Here is a 7,621-nt window from a genome sequence, read left to right as displayed (position 1 = left end):
TAAAGAGACTTGCTGGTAACGAGATTGAACTAGGTATTGGATACCGACGATCGAATCTCGGGCAAGTAACATACCAATGACAAAGGGAACAACGTATGTTGTTATGCGGTCTGACCGATAAAGATCTTCGTAGAATATGTAGGAGCCAATATGGGCATCCAGGTCCCGCTATTGGTTATTGACCGGAGACATGTCTCGGTCATGTCTACATTGTTCTCGAACCCGTAGGGTCCGCACGCTTAAGGTTACGATGACAATTATATTATGAGTTTATGCATTTTGATGTACCGAAGTTAGTTCGGAGTCCCGGATGTGATCACGGACATGACGAGGAGTCTCGAAATGGTCGAGACATAAAGATTGATATATTGGAAGCCTATGTTTGGATATCGGAAGTGTTCCGGGTGAAATCGGGATTTTACCGGAGTACCGGGAGGTTACCGGAACCCCCCGGGAACCATATGGGCCTTAGTGGGCTTTAGTGGAAAGGAGAACGGGGCAGCCCAAGGTGGGCTGCGCACCTCCCCCCTCCCCTAGTCCTATTAGGACTAGGAGAGGTGGCCGGCCCCCTCTCTCTCTCCCCCCAGAGGAATCCTATCCCAACTAGGATTGGGGGGGGGGGGGATCCTACTCCCGGAGGGAGTAGGACTCTCCTGGCGCGCCCCTTGTGGCCGGCCAGCCTCCCCCCTTTGGTCCTTTATATACTGAGGTAGAGGCACCCTAGAACACACAAGTTGATCCACGTGATTTATTCCTTAGCCGTGTGCGGTGCCCCCAGCCACCATAGTCCTCGATAATACTGTAGCGGAGTTTAGGCAAAGCCCTGCTGCTGTAGTACATCAAGATCGTCACCACGCCGTCGTGCTGACGGAACTCTTCCCCGACACTTTTCTGGATCGGAGTCCGGGGATCATCATCGAGCTGAACGTGTGCTCGAACTCGGAGGTGCCGTAGTTTCGGTGCTTGATCGGTTGGATCGTGAAGACGTACGACTACTTCCTCTACGTTGCGTCAAAGCTTCCGCAGTCGGTCTACGTGGGTACGTAGACAACACTCTCCCCTCTTGTTGCTATGCATCACATGATCTTGCGTGTGCGTAGGAATTTTTTTGAAATTACTACGAAACCCATCAGTGGCATCCGAGCCTAGGTTATTTATGTTGACGTTATTTGCACGAGTAGAACACAAGTGAGTTGTGGGCAATATAAGTCATACTACCTACCAGCATGTCATACTTTGGTTCGGCGGTATTGTTGGACGAGACGACCCGGACCAACATTACGCGTACGCTTACGCGAGACCGGTTCCCCCGACGTGCTTTGCACACAGGTGGCTTGCGGGCGGCTGTCTCTCCAACTTTAGCTGAACCGAGTGTGGCTACTCCCGGTCCTTGCGAAGGTTAAAACGGAGTCTATTTGACAAACTATCGTTGTGGTTTTGATGCGTAGGTGAGATTGGTTCTTACTTAAGCCCGTAGCAGCCACGTAAAACTTGCAACAACAAAGTAGAGGACGTCTAACTTGTTTTTGTAGGGCATGTTGTGATGTGATATGGTCAAGACATGATGCTGAATTTTATTGTATGAGATGATCATATTTTATAACCGAGTTATCGGCAACTGGCAGGAGCCATATGGTTGTCGCTTTATTGTATGCAATGAAATCGTGATGTAATGCTTTACTTTATTACTAAGCGGTAGTGATAGTCGTGGAAGCATAAGATTGGCGAGACGACAATGATGCTGTGATGGAGATCAAGGTGTCGCGCCGGTGACGATGGTGATCATGACGGTGCTTCGAAGATGGAGATCACAAGCACAAGATGATGATGGCCATATCATATCACTTATATTGATTGCATGTGATGTTTATCCTTTTATGCATCTTATCTTGCTTTGATTGACGGTAGCATTATAAGATGATCTCTCACTAAATTATCAAGAAGTGTTCTCCCTGAGTATGCACCGTTGCCAAAGTTCGTCGTGCCCAGACACCACATGATGATCGGGTGTGATAAGCTCTACGTCCATCTACAACGGGTGCAAGCCAGTTTTGCACACGCAGAATACTCAGGTTAAACTTGACGAGCCTAGCATATGCAGATATGGCCTCGGAACACGGAGACCGAAAGGTCGAACGTGAATCATATAGTAGATATGATCAACATAACGATGTTCACCATTGAAAACTACTCCATCTCACGTGATGATCGGTTATGGTTTAGTTGATTTGGATCACGTGATCACTTAGAGGATTAGAGGGATGTCTATCTAAGTGGGAGTTCTTAAGTGATTTGATTAATTGAACTTAAACTTATCATGAACTTAGTACCTGATAGTATCTTGCTTGTTTATGTTGATTGTAGATAGATGGCTCGTGCTGTTGTTCCGTTGAATTTTAATGCGTTCCTTGAGAAAGCAAAGTTGAAAGATGATGGTAGCAATTACACGGACTGGGTCCGTAATTTGAGGATTATCCTCATTGCTGCTCAGAAGAATTACGTCCTGGAAGCACCGCTGAGTGCTAGGCCTGCTGCTGGAGCAACACCAGATGTTATGAACGTCTGGCAGAGCAAAGCTGATGACTACTCGATAGTTCAGTGTGCCATGCTTTACGGCTTAGAATCGGGACTTCAACGACGTTTTGAACGTCATGGAGCATATGAGATGTTCCAGGAGTTGAAGTTAATATTTCAAGCAAATGCACGGATTGAGAGATATGAAGTCTCCAATAAGTTCTATAGATGCAAGATGGAGGAGAACAGTTCTGTCAGTGAGCATATACTCAAAATGTCTGGGTATAATAATCACTTGATTTAGATGGGAGTTAATCTTCCAGATGATCGATTGCGTCATTGACAGAATTCTCCAATCACTGCCACCAAGCTACAAGAGCTTCGTGATGAACTATAATATGCAAGGGATGAACAAGACTATTCCCGAGCTCTTCGCGATGCTGAAAGCTGCGGAGGTAGAAATCAAGAAGGAGCATCAAGTGTTGATGGTTAACAAGACCACTAGTTTCAAGAAAAAGGGCAAAGGGAAGAAGAAGGGGAACTTCAAGAAGAACGGCAAGCAAGTTGCTGCTCAGGAGAAGAAACCCAAGTCTGGACCTAAGCCTGAAACTGAGTGCTTCTACTGCAAGCAAACTGGTCACTGGAAGCGGAACTGCCCCAAGTATTTGGCGGATAAGAAGGATGGCAAGGTGAACAAAGGTATATGTGATATACATGTTATTGATGTGTATCTTACTAGAGCTCGCAGTAGCACCTGGGTATTTGATACTGGTTCTGTTGCTAATATTTGCAACTCGAAACAGGGACTACGGAATAAGCGGACACTAGCAAAGGACGAGGTGACGATGCGCGTGGGAAACGGTTCCAAAGTCGATGTGATCGCGGTCGGCACGCTACCTCTACATCTACCTTCGGGATTAATATTAGACCTAAATAATTGTTATTTGGTGCCAGCGTTGAGCATGAACATTATATCTGGATCTTGTTTGATGCGAGACAGATATTCATTTAAATCAGAGAATAATGGTTGTTCTATTTATATGAGTAATATCTTTTATGGTCATGCACCTTTGAAGAGTGGTCTATTTTTGATGAATCTCGACAGTAGTGATACACATATTCATAATGTTGAAGCCAAAAGATGCAGAGTTGATAATGAAAGTGCAACTTATTTGTGGCACTGTCGTTTAGGTCATATCGGGGTAAAGCGCATGAAGAAACTCCATACTGATGGACTTTTGGAACCACTTGATTATGAATCACTTGGTACTTGCGAATCGTGCCTCATGGGCAAGATGACCAAAACACCGTTCTCCGGTACTATGGAGAGAGCAACAGATTTGTTGGAAATCATACATACCGATGTATGTGGTCCGATGAATATTGAGGCTCGTGGCGGATATCATTATTTTCTCACCTTCACAGATGACTTAAGCAGATATGGATATATCTACTTAATGAAACATAAGTCTGAAACATTTGAAAAGTTCAAAGAATTTCAGAGTGAAGTGGAAAATCATCGTAACAAGAAAATAAAGTTTCTACGATCTGATCGTGGAGGAGAATATTGGAGTTACGAGTTTGGTGTATATTTAAAAAATTGTGGAATAGTTTCGCAACTCACGCCACCCGGAACACCACAGCGTAATGGTGTGTCCGAACATCGTAATCGTACTTTACTAGATATGGTGCGATCTATGATGTCTCTTACTGATTTACCGCTATCGTTTTGGGGTTATGCTTTAGAGACGGCCGCATTCACGTTAAATAGGGCACCATCAAAATCCGTTGAGACGACGCCTTATGAACTATGGTTTGGCAAGAAACCAAAGTTGTCGTTTCTTAAAGTTTGGGGTTGCGATGCTTATGTGAAAAAGCTTCAACCTGATAAGCTCGAACCCAAATCGGAGAAATGTGTCTTCATAGGATACCCAAAGGAGACTGTTGGGTACACCTTCTATCACAGATCCGAAGGCAAGACATTCGTTGCTAAGAATGGATCCTTTCTAGAGAAGGAGTTTCTCTCGAAAGAAGTGAGTGGGAGGAAAGTAGAACTTGACGAGGTAACTGTACCTGCTCCCTTATTGGAAAATAGTACATCACAGAAAACTATTTCTGCGACATCTATACCAATTAGTGAGGAAGCTAATGATGTTGATCATGAAACTTCATGTCAAGATACTACTGAACCTCGTAGATCGACCAGAGCGAGATCCGCACCAGAGTGGTACGATAATCCTGTTCTGGAAGTCATGCTACTAGATCATGATGAACCTACGAACTATGAAGAAGCGATGGTGAGCCCAGATTCCGCAAAGTGGCTTGAAGCCATGAAATCTGAGATGGGATCCATGTATGAGAACAAAGTATGGACTTTGGTTGACTTGCCCGATGATCGGCAAGCAATTGAGAATAAATGGATCTTCAAGAAGAAGACCGACGCTGATGGTAATGTTACTGTCTACAAAGCTCGACTTGTCGCAAAAGGTTTTTGACAAGTTCAAGGGGTTGACTACGATGAGACCTTCTCACCCGTAGCGATGCTTAAGTCTGTCCGAATCATGTGAGCAATAGCCGCATTTTATGATTATGAAATTTGGCAGATGGATGTCAAAACTGCATTCCTGAATGGATTTCTGGAAGAAGAGTTGTATATGATGCAACCGGAAGGTTTTGTCAATCCAAAGGGAGCTAACAAAGTGTGCAAACTCCAGCGATCCATTTATGGACTGGTGCAAGCCTCTTGGAGTTGGAATAAACGCTTTGATAGTATGATCAAAGCATTTGGTTTTATACAGACTTTCGGAGAAGCCTGTATTTACAAGAAAGTGAGTGGGAGCTCTGTAGCATTTCTGATATTATATGTGGATGACATTTTTACTGATTGGAAATGATATAGAATTTCTGGATAGCATAAAGGGATACTTGAATAAGAGTTTTTCAATGAAAGACCTCGGTGAAGCTGCTTACATATTAGGCATAAAAATCTATAGAGATAGATCAAGACGCTTAATTGGACTTTCACAAAGCACATACCTTGACAAGATTCTGAAGAAGTTCAAAATGGATCAAGCAAAGAAAGGGTTCTTGCCTGTGTTACAAGGTGTGAAGTTGAGTCAGACTCAATGCCCGACCACTGCAGAAGATAGAGAGAAAATGAAAGATGTTCCCTATGCTTCAGCCATAGGCTCTATCATGTATGCAATGCTGTGTACCAGACCTGATGTGTGCCTTGCTATAAGTTTAGCAGGGAGGTACCAAAGTAACCCAAGAGTGGATCACTGGACAGCGGTCAAGAACATCCTGAAATACCTGAAAAGGACTAAGGATATGTTTCTCGTATATGGAGGTGACAAAGAGCTCAACGTAAAAGGTTACGTTGATGCAAGCTTTAACACTGATCCGGACGATTCTAAATCGCAGACCGGATACGTGTTTACATTAAATGGTGGAGCTGTCAGTTGGTGCAGTTCTAAACAAAGCGTCGTAGCGGGATCTACATGTGAAGCGGAGTACATAGCTGCTTCAGAAGCAGCGAACGAAGGAGTCTGGATGAAGGAGTTCATATCCGATCTAGTTGTCATACCTAGTGCATCGGGTCCAATGAAAATCTTTTGTGACAATACTGGTGCAATTGCCTTGGCCCTTGGCAAAGGAATCCAGATTTCACAAGGGAACCAAGCACATTAAGAGACGCTTCAATTCCATCCGGGATCTAGTCCAGGTGGGAGACATAGAGATTTGCAAGATACATACGGATCTGAATGTTGCAGACCCATTGACTAAGCCTCTTCCACGAGAAAAACATGATCAACACCAAGGCTCCATGGGTGTTAGAATCATTACAGTGTAATCTAGATTATTGACTCTAGTGCAAGTGGGAGACTGAAGGAAATATGCCCTAGAGGCAATAATAAAGTTATTATTTATTTCCTTATAATCATGATAAATGTTTATTATTCATGCTAGAATTGTATTAATCGGAAACATAATACATGTGTGAATACATAGACAAACAAAGTGTCACTAGTATGCCTCTACTTGACTAGCTCGTTAATCAAAGATGGTTATGTTTCCTAACCATGAACAATGAGTTGTTATTTGATTAACGAGGTCACATCATTAGTTGAATGATCTGATTGACATGACCCATTCCATTAGCTTAGCACCCGATCGTTTAGTATGTTGCTATTGCTTTTCTTCATGACTTATACATGTTCCTATGACTATGAGATTATGTAACTCCCGTTTACCGGAGGAACACTTTGGGTGCTACCAAACGTCACAACGTTACTGGGTGATTATAAAGGAGCATTACAGGTGTCTCCAAAGGTACATGTTGGGTTGGCGTATTTCGAGACTAGGATTTGTCACTCCGATTGTCGGAGAGGTATCTCTGGGGCCCTCTCGATAATACACATCACATAAGCCTTGCAAGCATTGTAACTAAGATGTTAGTTGTGAGATGATGTATTACGGAACGAGTAAAGAGACTTGCCGGTAACGATATTGAACTAGGTATTGGATACCGACGATCGAATCTCGGGCAAGTAACATACCGATGACAAAGGGAACAACGTATGTTGTTATGCGGTCTGACCGATAAAGATCTTCGTAGAATATGTAGGAGCCAATATGGGCATCCAGGTCCCGCTGTTGGTTATTGACCGGAGACATGTCTCGGTCATGTCTACATTGTTCTCGAACCCGTAGGGTCCGCACGCTTAAGGTTACGATGACAGTTATATTATGAGTTTATGCATTTTGATGTACCGAAGTTAGTTCGGAGTCCCGGATGTGATCACGGACATGACGAGGAGTCTTGAAATGGTCGAGACATAAATATTGATATATTGGAAGCCTATGTTTGGATATCGGAAGTGTTCCAGGTGAAATCGGGATTTTACCGGAGTACCGGGAGGTTACCGGAACCCCCCGGGAACCATATGGGCCTTAGTGGGCTTTAGTGGAAAGGAGAAAGGGGCAGCCCAAGGTGGGCTGCGCACCTCCCCCCTCCCCTAGTCCTATTAGGACTAGGAGAGGTGGCCGGCCCCCCTCTCTCTCCCCCCCGAGGAATCCTATTCCAACTAGGATTGGGGGGGGGGGG

This window comes from Triticum dicoccoides, chromosome 7B (assembly GCF_002162155.2).
Source record: "Triticum dicoccoides isolate Atlit2015 ecotype Zavitan chromosome 7B, WEW_v2.0, whole genome shotgun sequence".
Taxonomy (NCBI): domain Eukaryota; kingdom Viridiplantae; phylum Streptophyta; class Magnoliopsida; order Poales; family Poaceae; genus Triticum; species Triticum dicoccoides.
This window is presented reverse-complemented; position numbering follows the sequence as displayed.